The sequence below is a fragment of the Molossus molossus genome, unplaced genomic scaffold (assembly GCF_014108415.1).
Source record: "Molossus molossus isolate mMolMol1 unplaced genomic scaffold, mMolMol1.p scaffold_m16_p_1, whole genome shotgun sequence".
Lineage (NCBI taxonomy): Eukaryota > Metazoa > Chordata > Mammalia > Chiroptera > Molossidae > Molossus > Molossus molossus.
Genome location: NW_023425344.1, coordinates 192883033 through 192900353, shown reverse-complemented (window position 1 = coordinate 192900353; position 17321 = coordinate 192883033).

The following is a 17321-nucleotide window of genomic DNA, read 5'->3' as shown; positions in this document are numbered from 1 at the left end:
CAATTCCTTCTACCTCCATTGCATGCTAAAGTAACAGTGTCCAGGGGTTTATCTGGACTGCTAGTCTTTTTACCTTCAACACTCGGTTATTCGCATTCTGGTAGCCAATTCAGACTCTATGTGGAGCATTAACTCTTCCATTTCAGGGCTGTGCTTCCTCATTTTACATGCCCTTTTGATTGCCTACACCACGAGAATAATAGGATAATCAACGTTGTGCTACTTCTGGTCGTGATTGTACTATTATCCTCAATCAGGGCATCACAAAAGTCCATATTAACGATTTATGTTTTCTACAGTAGATACCACCAATGAATTTCATAACATTCCAGTATTTCTAATTATCTGATGTTCAGTCAAATAGTTGGCAGCCTACTGTTTGCTGAGGTTGTTCAGGCCAGGTGAATGGGACCCCCAAGTGTTCAGTCCTTGTACAAAGTAAGTGTTCCATCTGGGCGGTCTCCACTTGGCCAACAGTACACACGTGTCGATTTGAAACACCATATAAAGACTCAGCAAATCTGTGGAGAAAGTTTTTAAATTAAAACTTGATTCTTTATCTCCCTAACGTTGGCATTAATATTATCTGTGATTCCCAGAGATTTTAATTTCCATGTGCACTTATATTAATTCCCAGATACATCATACATATTGAAAGATTTTAAAGCATCAACTAAATCCCACTTTGCCGTTATATTTTTAATGAAAGAATGAAATGTTGATGTGTAATTAAGGAAATAAACCCAGTGTCCAATTACACTAATGTCTCCAACTTTTAAAAATTATTTTAACAAAAAAGCTAGGGCAGTGCTTTTCAAACGTGACTGTGCACATGGATTACCTGGGGGCCTTGTTAAACGGGGGACTCTGCCTCCACAGGTCTGGGATGGGGCCTGAGAGCCTACATTTCTCACGAGATCCCAGGTGATGCTGATGCTGCTGGTTTGGGGACCCTATTATGAGCAGCAAGGACTCAGAAACTTCTTTAAACCCTTGCGAGTTTAAGCGAAACATGCACTTTGACATTTCTTCATGAGCCGATTTACATAAAGCTAAGCCAGTTCCTCAGCTGCTCCAGGGTTAGGAACTAACTCATTAAATCTAAAATGCCATTGATTGTTAGATGAGTCATTATTTCATGTGCTGCTAAGAAGGGAAAATGCTGGCAATTAAACTATGACACCCTGATTTCAGAAATGTTAAAATATGAGTTCTAGAATTAAAGAACTATGGTGATTTCTTTACATTCCCCACTCTCAGAGTGGAAGGGAAGGAAGGAAGGAGGGAGGGCGGGGGGAAGGAAGGGAAAGAGAGAGGGAAACATCAAGGTGAGAGAGACACATGATTGGTTGCCTCCAGCATAGCCCTTGGGGAATCTGCCCTTCGGTGGGTCGTCAGAGGGCTGATGCTCCAGTGGTTCTCAACCTTCCTAATGCCTGACCCTTTAATACAGTTCCTCTTGTTGTATGTGGGCGTATCTGCATGTGGGTGGACTACCTGGGGATGGATAGAGGAGCAGCGTCTTGGTTCCTAAGACCATTGGAAATACATGTTTCCAATGGTCTTAGGCAACCCTTGTGAAAGGGTTGTTTGACCCCCAGGTCAAACCGCTGCTTAGTAACCGCTGAGCCAAACCAGCCAGGACTCCTTTATGATTTCCACAATGACTGTTGACTCTGTGCTAGGTACTTCAGAAGGTAGGTGCTACAATTACCCATTTCACAGAGGTTTGGAGGGGCAAATTATTTTAAATGGCAGAGCTGGAGTTTGAACCCAGATCTCTAGGGCTGGTGAGCCCACTCCCTGGACCTTGATCCCATAGGAAGGCCTATTGTCCCTGAGGAAAATGCTCCCCTGTGCTGTCTCCATGGCAGTCACTTAAGCTAAATGCACCTGCAATAGTGTCTGTGCCTGCCGGGTTGATGTCCTTCTTAAGCTCCCCTTTGAGCCTGTGTTCATCACCGTGCCGACGTGGCTTGTCTGGAACTCAGCGGTGACCTTTTGCCAAGTCGGTAATCCTTTCAGTCTGGGTTTCCCCCTCCTCCTCTCTGTCTGACACAGCCTTCCACTCTCTCCTTCAAACTCCCTCCTGTGTCTCTGAGCAGCTTGCTATTTATGTTTGATGCTTGTTTGATTATAAGTAAATCATACTCTGGCTAATATATTTACCACCAGCTCTTTCCTTTGCAACCACGTACCAAAAGCATATGAGAGAATCCAGGTGACTTCCAAGTCCTCACCAGCAAATGTGAATTTGGGGGTGCGATACAAACTGCAGCTTTGAAATCGTGGCTCTTGCTAGAACCTTCTCGTCCTTGCTCCCACTTTGGGCATATTTTTACCACTGAGTGTACAGTGCTGTCATCTAATTATGTTCGCTTGTCTTTGTACCCTACTTGACTGAAATCCTTGTGGGCAGGGACGGTGTTTCCTTTATTTCTGTCCCTCCGACCCCTGCCCAGTTCCTGGCATGTAAATTATTTGACACTGCTGAGGCAGGACCGCAGTTTGCTCTTCAGTGGTAGGAGAAGCCATTTCCTGGTGCTGTGTTGTGTTGCGAGGGAATGTCGCTTAGAGGTCTCTAGCCCCAGGAACAGAGAATGGGACAGGGGACTGTGGGATGTCCCTTCTGCTTCACAGGAGACCTCACAGGTCCCAGACTGAAATTACTCTTGGAGTATTTGCTAGTTGGTTTTTTTTTTCAGTGAATTTGGAAGTTTTGAATTTTTCACATTTGAGGATAAAATAACCCTTTGTATGGAGGACAAAGTCTCCTATTGGAAACAACAAGAGTCATCCTGTAATATCATTTAAAAAAACAATTGGTGCCTGGCTGGTTTGGCTCAGCAGTTAGAATGTTGGCCTGCGGACCAAAGAGTCACGGGTTCGATTCCAGTCAAGGGCACGTACCTCGGTCGCGGTTCGTCCCAGTCCAGGTTGAGTTGTATGGGAGGCAACCAGTCGATGTGGCTCTATCATGTCAATGTTTCTCTCTGTCTCTCTCTCTATCCCTCCCTCCCACTCTGTCTAATAATAAATGGAAAAATATCCTCAGGTGAGGAGTAAAAAAAAAATAAATTAATTAAAAAAAAAACAAAAAACACAATTGGCTCGAGGACTACAGAGTTCAAGGTTCCTGCCAAGAAATGGTTCTCTAGGGGTTTGAATGGGTTGTTCTCTGAAAGTGCCCAACTTGTCCACTTCAGGGAACTTCTCACAGCATCTGACTCCCTAAGCCCATTCCCCGCTCGGTGTAAGAAGATTTAAACCTGGAGAGAATTAGGTCCCTCCTACGGGCTACCATGACGGTCTGCTGTCACCCCCTGCTTACTAGGTCACTTTGGTTAGATTTGATTCAGTTCATTGTCTACTTTTGAGTCGAGTCATGTAAAGCCACAATTATTGGCACTTTGGCCATGTAACAAGGCTGTTTTTAAGAAAAATTACATCTTTTTTTAAAGATTGAAGAAAAATTGAGAGTACATGGTAGACATGGTGCCTCTTTACCCCCAAACATTTCAGTGTGTATCTCCTAAAAGCAAGGAAAACTCTTCCCTAACCATAGCACAATTATCAAAAGTGGGACATTAACATTGGTACGATACTATTATCTAATCTCATTAAGATTTTGCCAATTGACCCAATGGCTTCCTTTATTAAGCTTTGAATCTTGAGGCAATGACATATAGATGCAGGACAATTAGAGATTATTCACTATGGCAGTTACCATGGCATCTTAACTCATCTATTTCAGTTATGTTACTGTGGCCGGGTTCTCAGCTGCCTGTTTCCTGTTATTTTTTCCAGCCTCTAGACCTGTCATCAATTTTATGAACTACCTTAAATTATTTTAGTAAATTCCTTTTCTGCCTAAGTTAACCAGAATTCCTTACTTTGCAACCCAGGTTCTACCATTATGCATTTTACACTTTTCCTTTTTCAAAATCTTGTTTACCTTCACACACTCAGTTTCTTTTTCTTTCTTTCTGAGGTAAGGTTGGGTTACAGCATTATATAAGTTTTAGGTGTGCAACATTGTAACTGAACATCTGTATATACTACATTGTGCTCACCACCAAAAGCCTGGTTTCCTGTCACCACACACGGTCTCCCTTTACCTGTTTAGCCCTCCCTCCACCCCACCCAAGCCACTGATCTGCTGTCTGCCTCTATAAGTTTGTTTTCTGTTTATTTTGTCGTCGTTTGTTTATTTTGTAGTTTTTCATATTCCACATTGGAGTGAAATCATATGGTATTTGTCTTTTTTTCCATCTGACTTATTTCACTTAGTATAATAATACCCTCAAGTTCTAATTAACTCATTTTTTCGAAAGAGGAAAATGACATAATCATTGACCCCACCACAAATAATTTTACTGCCTGATTTTAGAGTCCATTATACCTATTTCTCCTTTTGTTTCTCAAATGATTTATACTCAATCCAAACAGCACTTTTCTTAAGCCGCTAATTTATCTGCAGAACTGGGGCTGCAGAGCATTTGAAACCACCCAGGAAGCCGGAGGCGGCGGAGAAGCAGTGTGGCAGGAGGGCCGGCAGAGGGCACTAGGCCACTTGTGATAACCCGAAGGGCGGGCGAAGTTGGTTTACTAGCCATAGATTTAAAAAAAACAACAGTAAAAAAACCGCGTTTTTATTTCACTAATTCTGTTAGATGCACAATGACACTTCAAAACTGAAAATGGAAAAATTCACTGACTGTATATCTTTAGGTCTGAATTTGATGCAATGCAAGTTTTCAAGGTTGGCTACCAGTTACACGGAGCTTATACAACCTAGTGTGCAAACTGATATATTTTCCTGATATATTTCAGTTTGCCTGGAGGTGATAGTAAAGCACTTAGATTACCCAAAGATTGGGTTTGGAAAGTTATATGACCCTTTTAATTTTGTAGAAGACAGTTGGAATAGAAGAAATACTGATTATGCAATATCTGATTTCTAATGAACATTCTGTTTTTTCCCTCAGGGATTTCGATTCCCTCTCTCCCTCCCTCCATTCTTTCCTTCAGAAGTTGGAGTTGGTGTTTTGTTTCTATAATCTTTGGGGGAACTATTGGTAAACTTATATTCTGCTATTCCTTTCCTTGGTATTCTTGGATACCATGACTGACTCCAGTCCCTTGCCTTACCGCCTCTCCTTTCTTCAGAAACCTCAGCTGGAAAAATGTGTATTTGATTTCTGATTAATTGAATGGAAAAAGTTTGGAGAAAGGTGGAAGAAGGAGGAAGCTGGAGCAGGAGGCGTTGGCCGGATTTGGAAGGAAACTCCAGTGGCCCTCTGGTTGCCTGGGTTCCTCAGCTCCTTACTGCCCACCGCCCCTGGCACCTCCTTTGGACACGGGCAAAGCGCCTTACTCTAACCCTGGAGCTCTCTCCTGTTTCTCTCCAGTAGATTTGCAGGCCTCTGGTATTCATTTCCTTCTGAGATTGTTACATACTTCTCTCTTCAGGTACGTGACTGTTACAGCTGGCTGGGTAAGTAGGCAATTTCCACTGCTATAGGTTGAAAGCATCTCATAAAAATAACTTACAGATAATATTATCAAAGAAAAGCAAAAACTAGTAAATATTTCAGGACATTCAGATCTGTTTTAGCAATATAAATGTGCTCTTAAGCAAGGAATGCTCCTACTCTTCCCTTTGAATTCATCTGCACTTGAAACAAAAAATTGAAACAGTTAATTTGTAAAACCTCACTCAGATTACATCAGTGGATTCTGGGACTCAAGTTCCTTAGGGATAATAATTCATCTTGCACAACTTACTTTGAAAAGAATCACATGACTTAAAACAGGCTGGTTGTAAGGTAAATTTATTCACAAGAAACTACGCAGATATGTTGGTTAGGACAAGCCAGCGGAAACAGGTCGAAAATATCCATAAACGAGAAGGTCAAGAAGAGGTCAGTTTGACCCCCAGGAGAACCAGCAGGAAGAAGGAAGGAGAATGGGGAAAAGTAGATAAGAGATGTAGGGTAAGATTTGTTTGTTTTTTAGAATTTATCTTAGAGTGTACCTGTGAAATAATTATAAGAAAGATAGTTTGAGGAACATGTAAATGAATATAAAGAGTCAAGGAAAGAGGAATTGTTCTTATCTCTTGAGACAGTAAGGAATGGATGAACGGAATAAAGTAGTATTAAACTTAGGACATGGCCCTGGCCTGTGTGGCTCAGTGGTTGAGTGTCGACCCATGCACCAAGAGGTCACCAGTTCGATTCCCGGTCAGGGCACATGCCCAGGCTGTGGGCAAAATCCCCAGTGGGGGGCATGCAGGAGGCGGCCAATCACTGTTCTCTCTTATTGACGTTTCTATCTTTCTCTCTCTCTCCCTTCCTCTCTCTTTAAAATCAATAAAAAAAAAAATTTTATTTTAAAACTTAGAATGCACTATTTTCTCCATTTGTAAAGCACTTCTGCACTTTGCTCTGAAAACCTAACATGTTTCAAGTCTCTCACTATCAATACCTTAATACAGATGATTTCATAATGAATTCCCAAAGACATCTATTACTACACTTCACAGAGTGCTATATTCTATAGAAAATCAAATCATTGTTGTTCAGATTGATATACGAAGGACACCTCTCTACGTGGGTTGCATATGATTGAGGTTTGATGTAAGCTCTTAAAACCTGAATTCTCAGCCCAAATAGATTTCCATTTTGAATGCACCTTTTCACTAATCATCACTGTTGCCAGCTGTGTCGCGGTTTGATGTATGGTCTGGCCTACATAGTAGAAAAGAAACCACAGAAAGCCTGATGTGACACAGGGGAGCCTAAAGCATGCCTGCTGCATTATCGGCATGTGTCAGGCATAGTTGTTGCAGATGTTAGCATCTTCCAGATGGCACGGGAGGGGTGTTGCCCTGCACACAGTGGACCCACAACAAGACCTGTGTCCTAGGATTTACATAGTTCACTTAGCAAGGCACTGTGTTTAGAGACATAGGAAGAGAGTTGATACAGTCAAAACCCGAGGCTGTTAGACTCGGTGACCTCAGGGAATGTGCATATTCTCTTTGTGGGGGAGGACACTGAGGGGACTGGTTGTAGGACAGAGGTAAGAAGGATGCTGACTGCAGGAACCAGAGAGAAGAGATTTCCCTCTCTGGGAAGCTTTGAAGCTTTGAAGGCTATAACATGCTTTGGGTTTGGAAGTAAGACCTTCAGTCTAGATGGAGTTGACTACAGTCTTTCTATCAAGAAAGCTGAGCGCTGGCAGGGAGGAGAGGGAGTTGGGGTCATTAATTGGCATTTTGGTATGAGTATGCAGTGTGTAGGCAGTGACACTGATAACTTCGTTACAAAGAATGAATTCCAGAGCCCTTTCCTTCTCCTGGAGGCTTGAAAATGCAATACAAAATTAGTAGAACCAAGATTTCTTCTGCTAACAGCGGGAAAGAAGTCTTGTTGAGGATTTCTCACATTTCCAAGGAGGTCATGAGTGGCAGGACGATGTGAAATATGAGAGACTAGTAGTGTGAGAAGATACCTAAACATAGGATGTCTTTGGGGGATACTGGTAGGTACCCTTTGGCAGTCTGACTTTGGCTGGTTGTAGCTGTGACTGGTTGGCAGTAAACAATCAATAGAAGACCACTGGGCCACCACGTAGTCATAATCAACCTCTACTTTTTTGTGCTAGAGACCTTAGCCTTCAATTACTCATGGGTTCTTAGCCTCAAACCAGATGGCTGAAGCCACTTTACATATGACCTTTGCACAAATGTGATACTATTGTGCAAAGCTAAAGAATTTTTATAGGATTTGCTAATAAAAATACATAAATCTATTTCTGTCTGCTAGACACTCAAACTTATTACTTTGATACATGGAATGAAAGATGAAAGTTGACAACAATCAAAAGAAATGTGTATTTGATTTCTGATTAATTGAATGGAAAATAGAAAAATGAAAATGCATTAACTCTAAGAGTAGCTTTAAACAGAATAAACTATAGACTTTCCCAAGGATTATGATTATCCTTAATTGTGCCAAAATGGAGCTTGGAGCAATTATGGTTAATGCAGATGTATTATTAATACCAGCTGTAACCCAGGTTTTGATTATGTAAGAAAACAGGCTTAAACTTTTGGCAGATGGTGAAACTAAAATTATCCCAGTGATCTCCAAATATGACTCTGTTCTTTAGAAAGTAACTGTGCCCTTATTTTTCTGAATATTCAAGTTTATCATTTTTCCAGTGCATCATGTTTGTCAAACTATCATCTGGGAGACTTTTTTTTTTTTTTTGGTGACATGTGCAGACTTTCATTAGCATTTCTTAACCTTTTTTTGATTCTCTTTCTATGGAAGTCCCTGAATTGCCACAGTGCAAATGGGCACCATGGTGGGTGGGAGACTCTTTCTTGTTACAGCAGTGTGATCCCTCTTGATGGATCTGGGGCATGGAAGCAGGATAAATGAATGGGCTGACATTGGTGGGACTAATGGAATGTTCCTTATAGCTTCAACAAGGGCAAGAAAAATATCTTTGACTTGGCAAGGTCACTGGGTAGGACTGCGGTCAGGGCCAAGGATGTCAGCATTGTTGTCTCCCCTTCTGGCTTCAGTCTTCTAGAGGATGACTGCCCTGCTTGTTCTCATCTCTGCTCATGAGAGGAGCAGCATTCTTCTGACCCTTCAGCAAGTGGGAAGAGTGGCCAGACCAGAGCCCCAGCACTGGGAAATCACATCATCCTTCATCAGTTAGGTATCTGTGTTTTATGGGAGAATGTGATTGGAGTTTCATATGACTATACAACAGATAAGTGGGAAGAATTTAGTGGCAAATATTCAATGTAACTTTTAGGAGAATGAAGTCAGAGATGACAGCAAGGTTGAGAGGAAGAGAAGAGTGAAAAAAGAAGTCATAGGGAGCAAAATGTTACCTGAAAATACCACACAGGTGCATACTAACCACTTGCAAACCCATGAAGTCTTTGTAATTGCTTCACAACTGGATGCTATCTTTAGCAAAATATAAGTGGAGACCACTGATTCCCTAAAGTGAGTACACATTTTTTTTTTAGAAAATTTTATTATTTAAAATGAATCATTATCAAGGAAAGAGAACACAAGTTTTCTTCCTTTAAGAAATTTATCTATTAAAGGAGAAAAAAGAACAAATACAAACAAGACAGAAAAGGACTAACATTCATTAAACACATTACTTGCTAAGAACTATACTAAATATACCATTACAACACCATGTTTGCATATACAATATATCACATTTTTTGCATAAATCATATTTGTTACAACACTATCAGCTGGGCATTGTTATTGTCTATTTTACTGATGAAAAGTGAGACTTAAAAGGATAAGCAGCTTGTCCAAAGTCACACAGCAATTAGAGACTGATCCACAATCTGAATCCAGGAGTCTGACCTCAGACATGAACTTAGTTACTGTCTCATGGACTCCTTCAGTACCCTTCCATTGCTCAGCAGGGAATAAACCCTCCCATGAACCTCATGGTTGAGTAGTTGGAACATGAAGTCTAGTTAGCTTGGCTGGCTGATGAGAGTCAGATGGAGCTGAAAAGGAGTCGTTTTATGGCCAAAAGATCTTTGAAGAGACAGGGAGAAAATATGAATGGGTCCTATTCAGAGGCAGTTGAATACGTTCCTGGACCGATTCCATATCTTAATTTCCTCTTTTGGAAAAAAATAATTTTCTTAATTTGCTACACCACCCTTCAATTATGGAGCTCACAGACATTTATTTATTCATTGTACTGAGAATGCAAGTTTTAACGGTGCAATCTTAAGAGACTCAAACAAGTAACAGCTCTGTGGCTCTTGGCCAAGCAGTGCTAGTGCCTAAATCTATCTCATATTTCACTTGGCCAGACCGTAGGATGACATTCTCCTACAGTAATTTTCCTTACATTTTGACTCTCCACAGTAAATGGCTATACCAAGGAAAGGAGCCTCTATTGGATCTTCTTCCTTGAACCAGTTAGTTTTAGTGACACTTGCAGTCTTTCCCATAATTTTTCAAGATGACATGTTGCTTATGTAGAACCTATTCTTTTATTCATTTATCTAGCCATTAGTTCTCTCTTGTTCCTTCCCTCCCCCTTCTTCCACCTGTCCTTCTTTCCTTTTTCATTCCTTACTGTCTTTTTCTCTTCTTTCACCCCTTCAATAAATAATTACTAGGTTCCCAAGAAAGGCTAGGCCTTGTACCAAGTACTATGGGGGATACATAGAAAGATAGATAAAAAAATATGATTGATTTTTTTTTCATTTATTTAACAAATATTTATGGAGTGCCTACTGTATGCCAGGCTGTATTTTACAAGCTAGGAACAATGTTAAGTACACAATAAAGTCTCTTGTCTCAGTGAGTTGTGTTCCTGGGTGTGTATTGGGGAGACATTAAAAATATCATATATCAAGTAGTGGTAAGAGCTATGAATAAAAATGAAGCAGACAATGGAGAGAGAGAGGTGAGAACAAACAGTGTGTTATTTTTACATCGGCTGGTCAGGGAAGGGCTCTCTGAGAAGATGACATTTGAGCAGAGATACATTTATGTGAGGGAAGAGCAAGTACCAAGGCCCTCAGGAGTTCAATTCTAACAGGGAGAAAGGTGTAAAAGTAAATAACTGTAACAGAAGGCAGCAAAGAAGTGCTGTAGGGAAGGTATAGACGAAGAGATACTGGGTGAGTTCAGAAGGGGGAATAACTGCCTGCTGGGGAGGGGGTGCTATAAAGATGAAGCCCCACTTCTTAAGGGGTATCTCACAAACTCTGACACCTCATAGCAAATCTTTCTGCCCCCCCCCCCCTCTCCTAAAGAATGACCAGTCTCTTTGATCATGAGACCATTGGGTCTGCACAGCTAACCAAGGTGCCTTTTGGTTAAGATGCTGAGATTCTAAACAAGATGAAAATGAGTTACATTATCTGTCTCCTTCTTCTGGTTTTAGACACCTTTAAATCATATTTCTTATTTCTAAGAAGACTAACCTTCTGTTCAAGCCTAATGAGGCCACCAAAGGCAGGAAGGCAAAGGGACTGCTCTTGGTTTTAGATAACTGTGCCTGTGTGTAAGATTAAGACACCTGCATTTTTACTTGCTTTGGTCAGCTTGGTAAGGTACTAGCTCTCCTGCTAGAATGCAAATAACCCAGTGGGAAAAACACCTTAATATAGCATCAGCCCACATTTGGCTATTAGCCAAAGAGATTGAAAACTAGGAACTATGAAAATGAAACAGAATATTCTATAACATTTTAATTATTTATTTACTTATTTTTTAAAAATATTTTTTCTTTATTGATTTTAGAGAGAGAGGAAAGGAGAAAGAGAGAAATAGATAGAAACATTGATGAGAGAGAACATCGACTGGCTGCCTCCTGCATGCCCCCTCACTGGGGATTGGGACCACCACCTGGGCATGTGCCCTGACTGGGAATTGAACCAGTGACCTCTTGGTGCAGGGGTTGACACTCAATCAGTGAGCCACACTGGCTGGCTATTTATTTATTTTTAATTCTCACCCAAGGATATGATTTCTAGAGAGAGAGGAAGGGAGAAAGAGAGAGAGAAAAATATTGATGTGAGAGACAAACATTGATCGGTTTCCCCCAGTATACATCCCAACTGAGGATTGAACCCAGAACCTAGGTATGTGCTCTAACTGCGAATCAAACCCACAACATTTTTGGTGTATGGGATGACGCTCCAACCAATGAAGCCACCTGGTCAGGGAATTTTTAAAAATATGTTTTTATTGATTTTTTTTTTAGAGAGAGAGGAAGGGAGAGAGAGATAGAAACATCAATGTGAGAAAAACATCGATTGGCTGCCTTCTGCACTCCCCCTACTGCGAATCCAGCCCACAACTGAAGCATGTGCCCTGATGGGGAATTGGACTGGGACCTCTCAGTCCTTGGGACGATGTTCAATCCACTGAGCCACACCAGCCAGGCCATTTTTATTTTATTTTATTTTTTTTATTATTATTTATTTATTTATTTTTTTGTTACAGAAATTTTACCTTTTTACCCCATTGGCACCCCCCCCCCCTCCACCCTGTCCCCGGCTTAGTTGTCCATGTCCATTGGTCATGCATACATGCATATAAGTTCTGTGGTTTATCTCTTCCCACCCCCCCCCACCCCCCATCCCCTCTTCTGAGGGATGTCAGTCTGTGCCCCACTTCCATGTGTCTGGGTCTACTGTATTCCTCAGACTGTTATGTTCATTATATTCCGTATATAAGTGAGATCATGTGGTATTTGTCCTTCTCTGCTTGGCTTCTTTCACTTAGGATAATACTTTCCAGGTCCCTCCATGTCGTCTCAAAGGATAAGAGATCTTTCTTTCTTACCGCTGCATAGTATTCCATTGTGTATATGTACCACAGCTTTTTGATCCATTCGTCTACTGGTGGACACTTGGGCTGTTTCCAGATCTTAGCTATTGTAAATAGTGCTGCTATGAACATGGGGGTACATATATTCTTCCTGATTGGTGTTTCAGGCTTCCTAGGGTATATTCCCAGCAGTGGGATCACTGGGTCAAATGGAAGTTCAATTTTTAATTTTTTGAGGTAGCACCATATTGTTTTCCATAGCGGCTGCACCAGTCTGCATTCCCACCAGCAGTGTATTAGAGTCCCCTTTTCTCCACACCCTCGCCAACACTTGTTGTTTGATGATTTGTTGATGGCGGCCATTCTGACAGGTGTGAGGTGATACCTCATTGTTGTTTTAATTTGCATCTCTCTGATGATTAGTGATGTTGAGCATTTCTTCATATGTCTCTTAGCCATTTGTATGTCCTGTTTGGAGAGGTGTCTATTCAGCTCCTCTGCCCATTTTTTAATTGGGTTCTTTGTCTTCCTTTTGTGGAGTTGTATGAGCACTCTATATATATTGGAAATTAACCCCTTATCTGATACATCATTGGCAATGATGTTCTCCCATACAGTGGGTTGCCTTTCCATTTTGATGATTGTTTCTTTTGCTGTGCAGAAGCTTTTTAGTTTGATGTAATCCCATGTGTTCATTTTCTCCTTTATTTCTGTTGCCTTAGGTGATGTATCAGTGAAAATTCTGCTCCGTATGATGTCCGAAATTTTGTTGCCTACATTTTCTTCTAGAATTTTTATGGATTCACGGGTCACATTTAAGTCTTTTATCCATTTTGAGTTTATTTTTGTGTATGGTGTAAGTTGATGGTCTAGTTTCATTTTTTTGCATGTAGCTGTCCAATTTTCCCAACACCATTTATTAAAGAGGCTGTCTTTACTCCACTGTATGCTCTTGCCACCTTTGTCAAATATTAATTGAGTGTATTGCCTTGGGTCCATTTCTGGGTTTTCAGTTCTGTTCCACTGGTCTATATGCCTGTTCTTGTGCCAGTACCAGGCTGTTTTGGTTACAGTCGCTTTGTAGTATAACCTGATATCTGGTATTGTGATCCCTCCAACTTTGTTCTTCTTTTTCAAGATTGCTGTGGCTATCCGGGGTCTTTTTTGGTTCCATATGAACTTTTGAAGTATTTGTTCTAGTTCTATGAAATATGTCGTTGGTATTTTGATGGGGATTGCATTGAATCTATAGATTGCTTTGGGTAGTATGGACATTTTAATGATGTTAATTCTTCCAATCCATGAACAGGGTATGTGCTTCCACTTCTTTATATCTTCCTCTATTTCTTTTTTCAATGACCTGTAGTTTTCTGCAAATAGGTCCTTTACTTCTTTGGTTAAGTTTATTCCTAGGTATCGTAATTTTTTTGGAGCGATGGTAAATGGGATTGTTTTTTCAGTTTCTCTTTCTGTGAGTTCATCATTGATGTACAAGAATGCTGTCGATTTCTTGACGTTAATTTTGTATCCTGCTACTTTGCCAAATTCATTTATTAAGTCTAATAGATTTTTGATGGAGTCTTTAGGGTTTTCTATGTACAATATCATGTCATCTGCAAATAATGCCAGTTTCACTTCCTCCTTTCCAATTTGGATCCCTTTTATTTTTTCTTCATGTCTGATTGCTGTGGCTAAGACTTCCAGTACAATGTTAAATAAGAGTGGCGAAAGTGGACATCCTTGTCTTGTTCCTGTTCTTAATGGAAATGTTTTTAGTTTCTGCCCATTGAGTATGATGTTGGCTGTAGGTCTTTCATATATGGCCTTTATTATGTTGAGATATGATCCCTCTATTCCCACATTGCTGAGCGTTTTTATCAGAAATGGATGCTGGATTTTGTCAAATGCTTTTTCAGCGTCTATTGATATGATCATGTGGTTTTTATTCTTCATTTTGTTTATGTGGTGTATCACGTTTATTGATTTGCGAATATTGTACCAGCCTTGCATCCCTGGAATGAATCCCACTTGGTCGTGGTGAATAATTTTTTTGATGTATTTCTGGATCCGATTTGCTAGTATTTTGTTCAGGATTTTGGCGTCTATGTTCATCAGGGATATTGGCCTGTAGTTTTCTTTCTTCGTAGTGTCTTTTTCTGGTTTTGGAATTAGAATTATGCTGGCCTCATAGAATGTGGTTGGAAGTCTTCCTTCTTCTTGAATTTTTTGAAATAGTTTGAGGAGAATGGGTGTTAGTTCTTTTTTGAATGTTCGGTAAAACTCCCCTGTGAAACCATCTGGGCCTGGGCTTTTGTTTGCTGGGAGAGTCTTGATTACCTCTTCAATTTCCTTAGTTGTTATTGGTCTGTTCAAGTTTTCTATCTCTTCCGGGAATAGTTTTGGGAGACTGTGTGTTTCTAGAAATTTGTCCATTTCGCTGAGATTGTCGAATTTGTTGCCATATAGTTGTTCATAGTAGTTGTTAACGATCTTTTGTATTTCCGTGGTGTTGGTTGTTACTTCTCCTCTTTCATTTCTGATTTTGTTTATTTGGGTTCTCTCTCTTTGTTTCTTGGTGAGTCTAGCTAAGGGTCCATCTATCTTGTTTATCTTTTCGAAAAACCAGCTCTTTGTTTCATTGATCCTTTGAATTGTTTTCTTGGTCTCTATGTCATTTATTTCTGCTATGATCTTCACTATTTCCTTCCTTCTACGTGCTCTGGGGTTTTCTTTTTGTTTGCTTTCTAATTCTTTAAGTTGTGAGGTTAGACAGTCAATTAGAAATTTTTCTTGTTTTTTTGAGGTAGGCCTGTAGTGCTATGAACTTCCCTCTCAGAACTGCTTTCACTGCATCCCATAGATTTTGTGTTGTTGTGTGTTCATTTTCATTGGTTTCCAGGAAGTTTTTAATTTCTTCCTTGATCTCCTCAGTGACCCATTCATTGTTTAATAACATGCTATTTAGCCTCCATGTGTTGAAATGTCTTTGCATGTTCTTGTTGCAATTGATTTCTAGTTTCATGCCATTGTGATCTGAGAAGATGCTTGATATGATTTCAATCTTCTTGAACTTGTAGAGATTTAGTTTGTGTCCTATCATGTGGTCTATCTTTGAGAATGTTCCATGTGCACTTGAGAAGAATGTGTATTTTGTAGTTTTGGGGTGTAATTCTCTGTAGATATCTATTAAATCCATTTGGTCTAGTGCTTCATTTAGAGTCTCTGTTTCCTTGCTAATTTTTTGCCTAGAGGATCTATCCAGTGCTGTCAACGGGGTGTTGAAGTCCCCTGCTATGATTGTATTGTTGTCGATTTCTCCTTGGAAGTCCTCCAGAAGATTTTTAATATATTTTGGTGCTCCTATATTGGGTGCATATATGTTTATCAAGGTTATATCTTCCTGTTGGATAGATCCTTTCAATATTATGTAGTGGCCGTCTTTGTCTCTAGTTATGGTCTTCATTTTGAAATCTATTTTATCAGATATGAGAATTGCTACCCCAGCTTTTTTTTCCTTTCCATTTGCTTGGAAAATTTTTCCATCCCTTCACTTTCAACCTATTTGAGTCTTTTGTTGAGAGGTGGGTCTCTTGTAAACAACATATAGATGAGTCATGCTTTCTTATCCAATCAGCTACTCTGTGTCTCTTTATGGGAGCATTCAATCCATTTACGTTTAAGGTGATTATTGATATGTACTTATTTATTGCCATTTTTGTTTAGTGTGGTTCTATTTTTCTTCCCATTTCTACTGCTAATTACAGCAGTCCTTTTAACATTTCTTGCAGTGCTGGTTTGGTGCTAATGTATTCCCTTAGCTTTTTTTTGTCTGGGGAGCTCTTTATTTGATCTTCTATTTTGAATGACAGCCTTGCTGGGTAGAGTAGTCTTGGATGCAGATTCTTGTTTTTCATGACTTTGATTACTTCATGCCATTCTCTTCTGGCCTGTAGTGTTTCTTGTGAGAAGTCAGCTGAGAGCCTTATGGGGTTCCCTTTGTAGGTAACCTGTTGCTTATCTCTTGCTGCTTTTAGGATTCTCTCTTTGTCTTTAATTTGTGGCATTTTAATTACTATGTGTCTTGGTGTGGGCCTGTTTGGGTTCTTCTTACTTGGGACTCTCTGTGCTTCTTGAACTTGAATGCCTTCTTCCTTCACCAAATTAGGGAAGTTTTCTCTCACTATTTTTTTGAATATATTCTCTATCCCTTGCTCCTTTTCTTCTTCTTCGGGGACTCCTATGATGCGAATATTATTATGTTTCCAGGTGTCCCATAGTTCTCTTAAGCTGTCTTCCTGTTTTTTAATACTTTTTTCCTTTTGTTTTTCTGGTTGGTTGATTTTTTCTACCCTGTCTTCTAATTCACTGATCCGGTCCTCAGCTTCCCCTACTCTGCTTTTTAAACCTTCCAATGTGTTTTTCATTTCGGATATGTCATTTTTTATCTCTTCTTGTTGGTTTTTAATTTCCATTTGGCTTATTTTCAGGGTCTCTATGTCCTTACTCATGCTGTTCAGCTTCCTCAAGATCATGGCTCTGAATTCTAGCTCTGTTAACATGCCTAATTGCTCCACATTGATCTCATCTTCGGTGGAGGTGTCTTGCTCTTTCATTTGGCTTCTGTTTCTGTGTTTCACCATTTTAGCTATCACTGTGGGCTTTGGAGCCTGTCAAGTTCTCCCTGTGGGTGTTGGTGTTCTGCTGTTTGTGGCTCCCTCTCCTGTGTTTAGATGAGCAAGGGAGGACCCACGTTGAACACCACTGTCAAGTCTTACTTTTCTGGCTAAAGTTGCCAGCCCAGGAAACGTACTGTTATCCTCTAGCTTTTTGCCTGGAGGCTAGCAGTCTAGGTTAATTGATCAGTTTTGGGTTGTCAGTTGATTGAAAAACTCCCTCTGGTGCTCAGCCAAGGGGCTTTCAGGAGGGTGGGGCAGATGCTGGTTGTTAGTGAGCCTCAATTAGCAC